General features: G+C 35.7%; 1 pseudogene; it reads right to left on the bottom strand.

Moving 5' to 3' along the window:
* Nucleotides 1-1,670: 1,670 nt before the first annotated feature.
* On the bottom strand, nt 1,671-2,070 carry LOC124974090 (protein FAM136A-like; annotated as a pseudogene).
* Between the last annotated feature and the right edge of the window lie 11,190 nt (nt 2,071-13,260).

The raw sequence follows: 13,260 nt of genomic DNA, 5'->3' as shown, positions 1-13,260 counted from the left end.
AGAATTTTAGTAAGTTGTATTTTCTTTCCTTTTGTTCATTAGTGTGACTAAGGACTTATCTATTTTGTTTACTTTTTCAAAGAATCAACTTTTTGTTTTGTCAATTTTTTGAATTGTTTGTTTCATTTCAATTTCATTGATTTCAGTTCTGATTTTAGTTGTTCCCTGTCTTCTACTTTTGGTGTTGTTTTGTTATTCTTTTTCTAAGGTTTTGAGATGTAATATCAGGCCATTTGATTGTTGAATTTTTATTCTTTTCTTTTTTTAACCTTAAAAATCTGTTTCACATATAACAAGGAGAAACATACTAAGAAAGTGACATAACCACTGTCCAGATACAAAGAAACACCACGGCATGGGGACAATGAAACTATTTATTTTAAAACCGAACCACTAGGAAACTATATCACAACTTTGACAGAGCAAACAGATGGGCTATATTATTATTTCAAGTAATAAGTTGGTAAAAAGAAAACATGCTTCTTATTTAGAAGATACAGTGCCATGCTGGGGCAAGAACATTGCATGTCGCAAAGTCCCCAGGCAAAAATGGTATTTGGTAAAGTGTTCTCTGTGGGGTGCCCTGCCTTTACTTTCAAAGAGGGGTGTGTGTGTGTGAGAGAGAGAGAGAGTGAGAGAGAGAGACAACTTGTCCTAGTCTAAGCTGTTTACTTTTTGACTTTCCTGTTGTCAGGGTAATATCTCAGTAAGGCTCTATTAATTCAGGGAACTAAGTGAGCAATGCTGTATTTAGGCTTCTGTTTGATGAAAACCATTCTTTTTCCCTTCCAAGTACAGTACATCATAATTCTCTTAGCTAGGAAACAGTCACTATATTACTGTTTATTTCCAGATGCTGGTATATGTATCACAATCAAAATTCCTTTTCAAGGGGGAAAGATTATCTTGCCACTTGGCTGCAGAATGCCTCAGGGCACATATGCTGGTGGTGGATGCTCTGCTTTCCATACTAAATGTGACATTGCCTCTCATGTTTTTTCAGTGGTCTCCCAGCTGAGAGATGCAATAAGAATTTCAAGAAATCCATATCTCGATGGCCATAAAGGGTGTACACAAGGAACCTTTCCAAATTCTTATCCAAATTACTCTGCCTCTCAAATTCACATCTTAAATCCACTTAATGCCTTGTGCATAAAAAACAAAGACCTGGAAACTTTTACCCCTTTTAGATTATTGATCTCCTGGATTTTGTTTTATGGCTTATGGAAAATGGTGTAATACTTCTGGTAAATAGGAGGTTGGCAACAAACAGAAACACCTCTCTTCAAAACCCACCAGGTCACTTGCAGTCCAGAAGAACCTGTTATCTTGTAGAAACCTGTGTTGTAAGAATCTGCTTGTTACCTGGGAGGGCTCTGGTTTGGTACAAGGGAGCTCTCTACTCTCAGGACAACCACTTGCCATTTAAAATTGAGGCTCTAAAAGGCTCTCCTTTCACTCAAATTTTAGCACCTTTTTTTTTTTTTCCATTTCATGTTCTTGGATCAAAGCATAAAGGAATCAGTGTCTAGAGTCAAGTTTTATATGCCTTAAACTTGTTGCCATCCTTAGTTTCTTCATTCATAAACATTGTTTAAAGGACTAAAATTCCCATTCCTCTCTTTAAATAGATTCCTGCTCTCAGCCCCAATGGCCACTGGCAAGAACTTTTATCTCCCAGTGGATGAGAGAGATTCTTTCATCTTCTCAGTCATAGTTGGTCATCCATACACTTGGATACACAACTGTCCAACTGCTGCTTTACCTGAGCTCTTTACTCCCAGCATCTATTGAATCTTTGGCTGTGTCATTGCAATGCACGGTACACCAGGCCAGATGGTTCTGGAACTTCTCCAGCTCACTGGTCACCAAGGCCTGGGCTTGAACCAGAGGTGCATGGCAGCACTCAATGCACTAGTGTACCTGCTGCATGGAATCCTGGCTGTCCTCACAGCAGCTGGTGCTGCACCAGAACATGAGGCCCTGCATCTTCCAGATGTTATCCCTCTCCACACTTTTCACCATGGAGTCCACCACCTCCTGCACCCAGATCTGCTGTACCTTCGCCATTGTGACTACCTGCTCTTATTTTCTTGAATGTGCTCCATGCATTAAATTCTCATCTTAGTACTGCTTTCATAGTGTCCTTGAGATTTTGATGTGTTGTATCATTGTTCTCATTTACCTCTAAGAAAATTTTTATCTCCTCCCTGATGTCTTCTGTTATCCATGCTTCATTTAATAGCATATTATTTAGTCCCCAGGTGTTGGAGTAGTATCTGTTTTTTATTTTATCATCGATTTCTAATTTTATTCCATTATGATCTTATAGAATACAAGGTAGTATCTCTTTTTTTTCTTTTGGATTTACTGAGGGTAATGTGCCATAACATATGGTCTATTTTAGAGAAGGAGTCCTTGCTGCTGAGAATAAAGCATGGCTCTTCTTTTTCAATCCAATCTGCCAGTATATGTCTTTTTTTGGCCATTAGAACTCAGGATTACTATTGAAATATGATTTTTATTCCTGGTCATTTTGGGCTATTTTCAGTTTTTAACTTGGCTTGATTTCTCCTTTGATTGACTTTACCTTTTGTTTAGTTCCTCCCTCTGCTAACTTACATTTTTTTTTCATTTCCTCCTTAAGGAATATTATGCTGAGAATGTTCTGTAGTACAGGCTTTCTACTTGTAAATTCTTCTAACTTTTGTTTATCATGGAAAGATTTTATTTCATCCTCAAATCTGAAGGTTAGTTTTGTTGGGTATAAGATTATTGGTAGGTAACCTTTTGTTCTTTCAGAGCTTTTGAAATATGTTGTTCCAGGCCCTTCTAGCTTTTAGGATCTGGGTTGAGAAATCTGCTGATATCCATATTGGTTTCTCCCATATGTAATCTTATTGTTTTCTCTCACAGCCTTTAAGATACTATCTTTATTGTGTATGTTAAGCATTTTCATTATAATGTGCCTTGGTGTGAATCTGTTCTAATTTTGTGTATTTGGTGTTCTGTAAGGTTCTTGTATTTGATTTTTCATTTCATTCTTCAGGTTTGGGGAATTTTCTGATATTATTTCATTGAGTAGGTTAGTCCATCCTTTGGTTTATATCTCTGTGCCTTAATCCTGATAATTCTTAAATTTGATTTTTTTTTCATGATATTCCATAATTCTTGAAGTTTCTGTTCAGGATTTCTTAACATCTTTTCTGGTCAAGTTTACTTTCAAGATTAAATATTTTGTCTTCATTGTCTGAGATTCTCTCTTCCTGGTGATCTAGTCTGTTGGTGATGATTTCTACTGAGGTTTTTATTTGGTTTATTGTTTCCTTCATTTCAAGGAATTTCTGTTTGCTTCTTTTTCCAGAATCTCTCTTTATTGAAATGATCTTTTGCTTCCTGCCTTTGCTCTTTTAACTGTTTATTAGAGTCATAGTTTATTGCCTGCATTTGCTCTCTTCTCTCATCCCTTGTTTTGTGGTTAATTTTAATTATGTACATTCTGAATGCCTTTTCTGACATTTCTTCTACCGTGCTGTCATTGGATTCTATTAATATAGAATCTTGGTTTGTTTGGAACACTTTCTTCCCTTGTATTCTTTTCATATTGTTCACGTATCTTTCCCTTTAGCACTGCAGATCTGGAATATTGCAATATTCCCCCTATAGGCTTATGGTGACCCTGCAGGTTGTCCAATACCTCTCCTTTAAGAACAATATTAGCAGCACCCAATATAAACACTATGCAGCCCTAAATCAGATCACCAATAAAACTACACTATAACGGTCATATACCATTCAAACCTCCTAGTCTTCAGTAGGCTGATGCATGAGAGGAGACAATGAGCTTCTAGTCTCCAGCAGGTATCTCAGGATGGGAATTGCCACACCTAAAAATGGCGGCTTCCACCTCCACAATAATCCAACATGATTGCACTAGCTTCCAAACATGTTGGCAAACAAGGAGCCACAGCTGGGTGGGCCAAGGGTCCTGAAGGCTATAATCCATTTTTAATAAAACATTTTTAGGAAGCACTCCATGGTCTATCCATATTGACTCACTCCCTAAGTGTGTGTGTGTGTGTGTGTGTTTGTGTGTATCATGGATGGAGGGCATCGGTGTTTTCTTCTTGCTCCTTGAAACAAGAAAGACACCACAGCTTGGCATCTAAATGGAGGACAACAATTCAGAAAAAAATGTGCTTTGAAAACAGATCTTAAAAAAAACATTGAAGACTTACTGAATAAAACAGTACAGTGTAACTTTCCACTTCTGCTTCCTTCAAATGGCTGTAATGTCAAAATATCTAAACTGAGGTTAAAAATGACAGTCCACACTGAAATGGAAGCTAACAGAAAGCTCTCACTATTCTGGAAACTGCCATTTGCCCTTGGACCACCCCCAACCTACATTCCTGTCATCAGGACACACACACACACTGCTCAGAATGCTCAGAATGTTTCTCTAAAATTTGCTTTGTGTTCTCATGGAAATTAATTTCACCACAAATTTTTTTAATAATAAAAAGAATAGGTCATATAAAACAATTCAAATATTTTAAATGTAGTTTTATGCAAAGTCATGTTTAAAAGTTGAGTGACCTTCTCCTCTGGTTGCATTGTTCTACCTCCAAACTATGCAACTTTCTTCACCCTGAACTTGCTTTCTCCCAGTCACCTTTCTCCATGAATGCTGTTTAAACAAGAATTGGAAATGAGCTCCCATATGATCCAGGAATGTGTTTCCAATGTTCTAGAAATGTAAAAAGACTGTAAAAAATAAAAATAAATAAATAAACAACAAAAGAGACTCACAATTTTATTTAGAATATCTGTAGACTTGAAACAACTTTGGTTTTGCTCCCTGGAAAACTGGGTCAAGTTTAGCAGGTGTGCAGTCTTTTACCTTTGCCATAATTAGGAGGAAGTTGGGTTTTTGCAGCCTGTGGGCAAAACCCCATCCCTTTTTCATTCATGTTGAACAGTGCCCAGAGAGAACAGAAGTGACTGTGGGAGATATGAGGGGCCAAAACATGCACAGCCCATGTTTCTAGAAATCTAGAGGAGAGAGGTTTCTGTCAAGAAGGAATCCTGAGTGAGGACTATACCCTCAGGAAGCCTCCCTGTGTTTCCTGGAAACAACTCTTGAGAGGGTGAACCAGGAGCAAGAGTAACTCTCTTGAGTGTCCTTTCCGCCAGGCCAGTGCGGCAAAGATGGCAACAAAGGGGTCTGCGGAACTCCAGGGACCCTTACTGATCACTGACCAGCCCCACCATCTCAACACATGGACTCAAGGGAGTTGCTAGTGGTGGTAGCAGCTGGAGGGGAGCTGCCCTGTAAGGGGAGTAGCCCAGCACCCCGAGGCAACAACCATCAGAGAGCAGCAGCCTCCCTGCCTTTGTCACCATATCCTGCAGGCATAGGGAGTCCATGCAGGGCGGAAATGGAGGATGCTCGGAGAGAAGCGCTCAAATGTGGTGTGAGAGGCTTGCCTGCCTGTCTCACCTGGGAGCTCTCAACAGCAACCCTGTAATCACTCCCACACTTGCCCCAGTGTGCTATTATTGCAGCATAGACTGTACCTTGCCACCTATTGATGAGAAGGCCTCTGGCAGAGTGAGCAGGCCCTCCCTCGGCCACTCTCTGTCTCTGGAAGGAAGGGGCCATCCACAGAGAGAGAACCTTCACATTGGAACCAACTTGGCTTCTCATAGAGCAGATCTCTGTGTGACCATAACTTTAAATTACTGTTTTATTGATATGTCAGAAGTAGAAAACTTGGGGAAAGGGAACAAGTAGAATAAGTAAACAGGTAGAAAAAATAAGAATAAAGAAAGTCCTTTAGACTTTGAGGCAGGTACCAGTGCTTGCTCTCTGATTCAATGTGCGATTGACATGTGTCTGATCATGTAAGCACACATACTGTGTCAAGTCACCTAAATATTCTACACTTCCTGTACAGTCTTCTGCAACAACCACAAGGTCTAGGGAAGAGCAACTACTTCATCAGCTCTTTTTTGCACATTATAGACATGTCAGTAAAAACACTATTTTTATCATCACGAAAGTAGATACACACAAAAGACTTTTTAAGTAATTTATGACTCATCAGATTTTTCAGAGTCTCTGCATGTAGCCAAATTTCAGTATAAATTGACAATAATTTATATATCATCTATGACTTTTTAATAATACAGATTTATAAATTTTACTTTTATAAGCATAAATTTAGCTACCATAATCTGCCCACCAATTAATATGAATTAAACATTTTCTCCCTTCATCCCCACAAACACTAGTGGACTCAAAAGAAATGATCAACCACAGTACTTGTGACATGAATTCTTGCCCCACCATGTATTTGTTTCTTAGAAAAACCATTCACATTACTCCCTGATGAACATTCTGGAAATTTTATCAATTTTGTTAAAATAATTAACAATGGTAAACACTGAGACATTAACTACAGGACACTAAAATCAGGCCCTTGGAAAGAGGCATGGATTCTACTCACTGCACAATTTGTTTTTATTTTCTCTGATCACCAGAGTTTATAAAGTTCTCTTGCAGATCTCATTTGGAGAAGTCAATGTCTGAGGGCATATTTTAAATTAATCTAACCTGTTTCTAAGCGACAAAGTAAATTAGTTTTTTAAAAGGAAGTTGTGAAATGCAAAATGATGCAGCATTCATCATCATATTTAGCCTCAAGAAAGAGCCTTGTATAACCCCAAAGTGGATTTAAATGATGACTAAAACTCAGCTTCAGGCTAGAGGCTGATATAAAAGTTCTTAAAACAATGTGCATCATAATTTCTTATAGTCACAGGTTGCATTCATTGTTTTCAGATTTTTTTCTGCATTTATATCATTTAAATTATGACAATGCAATTCAGTCAGGTCAGTCAATATATAGGGAATATTCTTATGTACTGTGGATATAGAATAGTTGTGTAGATAGAGTCTGTCTACCCAGACAGAAAAGTCTACAGAATGTGTAAGCAGTTATAGAAAAATAAAAAACATGGAAAGGATTAAAATTGCACGGTTTTCTACATCTGTGTTGTGCCACTGTTTCTGTCAGTTTTTGTTTGCCTCTGTTCCCTGGTTTGATCAAAGCCTGAAACCTAGTTCCTTTCAATCTAACTGGTGCCTGTAGAAACTTTAGATTTAGGACTGGGAAAGTAACTCCCTGGTAGAGTATGTGCTTTTGTGTGAGGTCCTGGATTTGATCTCCAGCCCTGAAGAGAGAGAGAGAGAGAGAGAGAGAGAGAGAGAGAGAGAGAGAGAGAGAGAGAGAGAAAGAGAGACAGACAGAAGGGGGAGAGAGGGAGAAGGGGTTTGGAACTACTTCAGTTGGTAGCAGAGTCTCCTCTGATCCATTCATTTCTTAACCAGTAGAAATCTGAAGAATTCTAGACTATAGCTTCCTTGAAATAAGATTTTTTTATATTGATTGTTCCCGTGCCTGCCAAAGAGTTTAGCATATACTAGACATTTATTATTCCCTGCATGCTCGATGTTTAAAAAATATGAGTAAATAAGTGAAAGTATCTCCTTTGTTACTTTAAAAATACAGGGTTAATTATCACAGTGCAACCTTGGATAAAGCATCCAAAAGCAAAATTTTTCATTTAAAACAATCTATATATTAATGCCAATATTTGCCGTTGATAGTTGGTTACACCATACATGAACAAATTAAATACCGGAGAACAGTAATGGAAGACTGCTGTATACGTTTGGCTTCACACATGTAAACATGAGTATTAAAGTTATTTTTTGTTATTGTTTTTGCAAATGTAGTAAAGAAGATTATTCCAATTGGGGTTAAAAAATTTTATTGATTTAAGCAAAGAAATATTACCACTTCTAACTTTTCCTCAAGTTTTCTGGTTGATATCAGTACTGTTGGAGATTTTATTTTCAGAGCTGCAACCTCTTGTTGATTTAAATTGTGTCAATCAAACATATTTTTGAAAAATAAACCATTGAAATAACACTGATAAATTTTAATATTCTTACTCTTGAATAATAACAGTAACTTCTGATAGAAGAGTTACCCATCTCCCACAAAATGATTCTTCAGAGTTTGAAATGGATAGATTCTCATTTATCAAGTGAAGTTAAGAGATCAATTAATGGTTGCAGAGACATATAGATTCCCAATACAGCCAAGTGAGTATAGACAATCCCTCCTTGATCATATAATTCATCAAAAACTAATTTTTCTGTTGCATCTCAGCAGCAAGTATGGCTCCCCATACATAATCAGAATGTTTTCACAAGTAAATCTAGTCAACTTTACTATGGATGATCTAGTACTACAGGCAAAAGTTATTAGCAATTTCTCCCCTGGAAACCTGGACATTCTGAAAGAGTGTCATTACAGGAATCATTTTCACAGAGGTTGCTAGGGTTTTGGGGATGCACTTGATGAACCTCTCCCTATAGTTGGATAATTTTAGTTATCAATGGCAAGTCACAGTGTAATAATTTTCAGAGAATACAAGAAAAAAGAACAAACCTGGAGTCTCTTGCAAAATGCCAAGGCTGACAATTTTTTTGGTGGACCACAAAAGAAAAATGTATTTTTATTCTAAATGCAGAGCAGAAAAGGAAAGTTGAGGTAAAATTGAAATCACTTTCTAATTCAGGGTCCAGTGTTTTGAAAATTAACAAGCTGTTCACTCAGGTGACCTCCCTAGAATATTTTTATAAGGATACTCATCTAAGGAGGACACAAGGAAGAAATAATCCCTACCCAGAAAGAATCTTGAGATTTTATTTACCTTTGCAAGGTGTCTAAGTGTCAAGACCATAGTGAGGAATTAATATTAGTTTACCTAATATTCATGATAAAACCTCAGGTTTCTGCAAAGTTTGATTTCTGAGTTTAAGAGCCAAACATAATATTCCACATTGCATTAAGTGCAAATAATTAAATATAATAAAGAAGGGCTGAGTAATGTGACTGAATGGTAGAGCTCTTGTCTGGCAGGTGTGAGGTGCCCTGAATTGGATTCCCCAGAACTGTCAGAGAGGGAGGGGTAGGGGAGAACGGGAAAGAAGGAAGGAAGGAAAAGAATAGTATTAGGAGAACAAAGAAATACAAAATCATACACAAAACCATAAAAGATATTTGGAAGATTATTCAGAAAGCTGAATAATCAAGAATTGGCACTAACTTTCTAGTCTAGTTGATTTGGCACAATTTAAGAAAATCACTCATTAGATTGTTGATGTGTTTAATAAATCTAAAATTTGGGGCAGATTTTGGCATGAGGACCAGCAAAATGCAAACTTTATCCCTCTTTATCATAGAGTCCATTCCACTCCTCCTCACTTCATACAGTGGGAACGGCATATGCAGAGTCATGGATACAGAGGTCTTGGAACTAGTTCAGGGCTTTGCTTGCAACATAAAAGGGAACAGGAGATAGGAAACACAAAATAATTGGAGGCAAGGGTCTCAAGTCTTGAGAAGTTCTGCTTTTGGATATTGAAATTATCAATCATTGTGAGATTTAGAAAATCTAGAAAAATAGAAACAAAATTTAATTTCCTTTTTAAATTTTGTAAGTACTAATGAAGGCCAGAGTTCAGAGTCTATGCCTTACATAGACAAATCCTATCACTCCCAACCATTTCAACTTGAAAGCACTTGTTAAATCAGTTCTGAATGATTTATTTCATAATTGAAAAAAAATTTGGATTGGTATAGCACTCTACAAAAGGACTATTTTCCTTGCTTACATGGAAAGAAAGAGCCTTAGAATATAGATACATAAAAGGATATATAGAAGAGTAGTAAGTTTCAGAAGAATGTGAATTTAGTGGGAACATTATTTTCCCATAATTTCTTTTATCTTTAAATGAAAAAAATATATACAAAATAGATAATTGAGAAATTCAGATTTCTCATAAATATCCTGTTTTTTGATAATGTCTCATCTATTTCTGTTATTATCAGACCCTAGTTTGTCTTCTGACTGCTTGATCCATCTTATGTATGATTAATGTGGGCAATAATTATGATACTGAAGTTCCTTGGATATTAATTTCCTGAAATATCAATTTGGAAATGACAAAGTTCAACATGGATTTTATATCTAAGTGGTAATATTCATTGTTTAATAAATTTGGATTATGATTTTGGGGTTCAGGCTTTTTATTTAGCAACATGTAGTTTATAAAGTTCCCCATAACTGCATGTTATAGAGAATGGTCCACAAATTGTTTCCCAACTTATATATTGGCATAATGTGATTAATTTTTTAAATGGTAGACTATAAAGTTTCTGAAGGAAAATGAAATTCTTTGAAATTAATTAGAAAAATTAAATTAAGAGTTGATAGGTAATATTAAGTACTCAGTACTATGTGCATAAAAATGTCAGTTTTTTCCTATGAATTTTATTACTAAAAATGAGGCTCCAGTACACTTGGAGTTTTTAAAAAATATCTAGATTTGTGTTTCCATTACCTCATCTCCATTGACCTGCATCATAGCATCTCCACATATAAAACACCAGGAAATATCTGGCATATGTAGGCTTAATAAAAAGATAGATGTATATACTTCAGGAAAGAATAACCTGTTGGCAATAGAGGGTACTTTTGGGTTCAGCTATTATCATTACATCTATAACCTTGCAGCACTGTTATTTTAGGTTTGAGAGTAGGACATATATCCCTGACTTGGGTAAGAAAACAATTTCTCCCTGATGAATTATCATACAAGTTGAGAACTACTGACAGTATCTGGAAGTGAGTTACTATTCACAATGGCTGACTTCCTTTAAGTGCTAAGGTCACACAGGTCTTCTGAGATTTCCCTGGAGTGTGTGTGTTCTTTAATAGAGCATGCAGCTTGTCCACTATTAGGACTGCACTCTTCTGAGGACCTTTGAGGAAAGCACATGGTATGTACCATATATTCAAATTTAGTTATGAAATAAAAATTTTAAGACTTTTTTTGTGACATCAACTGTTCAAGTGTATGCACCTTGGAAAAACCAATATTAACTTCCCAAGAGACTGCAGGATAGTGAAGATTGCTCACACTTCTGCATGGAATCATTTTGCAGGCTTTAAGGCTGTTGTTATTATTATCTACCTCTTTTGTCTGATTAAAGAATACCTGGTCGTTTTAGAATATTTAGAAAACAGAGAAAACACTAAATTCATAATTAAAAATTATCTACCATCAACAACAATCAGAAAACACTGCTGCTAACATATTGTGGATTTTCTTTTTAAGACACACATCCATAAATCCATACATACACACAAATAACAAAGCATTAGTATTATATATGACTCAATGTATCCTTTACTCATTTAATAAAGTGATCATTTAGCCATTTTTTAAATAACCTTCTAAGATATATTTTAATGGCTACCTAATATCACAACATGTAATTGTGCATGTAATTTAATGCAACTTGTAATTTAATCATTTATCATTTTTAACTTTTTATTATAAACATTTTAGTGAATTTTGATATATATAAATATCTAGTCACATCCTTAATTCTTTTCTTAACAAATATTATAAGAAGTCATTTTAATGGATCAAGAGAAAATATTTTGGAGATTCTTATTTCACTCACTTGTGAAATCTTGCTTTAATTGAGAGATATTATAATAATTGCCACTTCCATCATTAACCTCTCAACCATTCTGTGCTAACGAGTAATAGTATCATGTAAACATTTTTAGTTTGCATTTTAAAACATCATATTTAGCAGGTATTTAATGTTAATGTCTTGTAGTATTGACATAGTTTAACAGACTTCGAAATTTTACTAATCCTTTGTGAATTATTCAGTCATAACTGTTCACAGTTTTTTCATTTGATTGCATTGTTTTTACTGTAAGTCAATCTGTAGTGAAGATATCCATCCTTGGCCTATCATAACTGTGGCAATTATTTTATTCTCATTTAGAACTTGCCTTATACTTTTTTCTTGTTGGGGGTACTGGCTATTTAACTCAAGGGCACTTGACCACTGATCCACATCTCCAGCCCTGTTGTGCATTTTATGTAGAGACAGGGTCTCACTGAGTTGTTTATCATCTCACTTTTGCTGAGACTTCCTTTGAATTCCCAATCCTCCTGCCTCAACCTCCCAAGTCACTGGGATTACAGGCATGTGCCACTGCAACAAGCTTGCCTTGTATGTTTTAAGAAACCCAATGTACATAATTTTATATTTTGTGTTATTAGTTTTAATAAATTTGCTCTTGTGATTCCTCTTTATGTCTTATATATTATTTCATTCCATAGTTATCTTTTAGATACATCTGTATTTTTGAAGCATAAAATTAAGAGTGTTTAATCTACTTCTTTGACAACAGTTTACTAAAAGTCTCCAAAGCATGTATTGACTATTTCTTTACTTTACTAATTGATTTATGATGGACCTTTTATCATATACTTTAATTTAGACTTTGACATTTCTTTCTGGGTGAGGTATCAGGTTGTGTCTACCCATCTCCCTTCACCTTCATCCATTTAACATGATTCTGAAGATCTACTATGTATCAGGCACCACTTTAAGGCAGTGGGGACAAAGCAAACATAACACACATAAAGCTTATGTGCTTACATTTTGAAGCTTATGTTCTGGTGCAGGACAGGTAAGATAATAACAATACAGAATGAGTAAGGAAAATGTACATCATAATAAGATAGTAATGAGTGTGGTATAGTGAGAAAGAAAACAAGGAAGAAGATAAGAAGATTGAATATAATGTTAAAAGGAGAAATAGTGGCTCAAGGAAAGAATAGATTAGTTCTGCAATAAGGCAATATAATAGGCTCAGAACAGAAAATTAGGTTGTCTCTTAACTCAGTTATACTAGATGCCTGAAAGGGTGAAATCATAGTTTGGTGAAATCACTCTTTTTAGAACCTGAAAAAATTGAATGGAAACCTACAAATCTTAGTGGATTTACCCTGAGAAACATTATGGTCACATGACACATTGATGGTCTGAACTAATAATGAGTGAATGGAATTCTAGTAATGTGCTGTTATCTTTTAAGTCTTAGTTTTTATGATACATCTACTACATTTTAACAATATCTAACACTGGCATTGTTGGTAAGATTATGCTAATACTGATAATAAAATATACAGGCAATTTGAGTTTAAAGTCTTCTATTCCTACTCCACACTGACTTCTCCAGGTGTGTTATGATTTAGATATTAGATGTCCTCCAAAATCTCATAAGTGAGATAATGCAAAAACATTT

The sequence above is a fragment of the Sciurus carolinensis genome, unplaced genomic scaffold (genome assembly GCF_902686445.1).
Source record: "Sciurus carolinensis unplaced genomic scaffold, mSciCar1.2, whole genome shotgun sequence".
NCBI lineage: Eukaryota > Metazoa > Chordata > Mammalia > Rodentia > Sciuridae > Sciurus > Sciurus carolinensis.
This window is presented reverse-complemented; position numbering and strand designations above follow the sequence as displayed.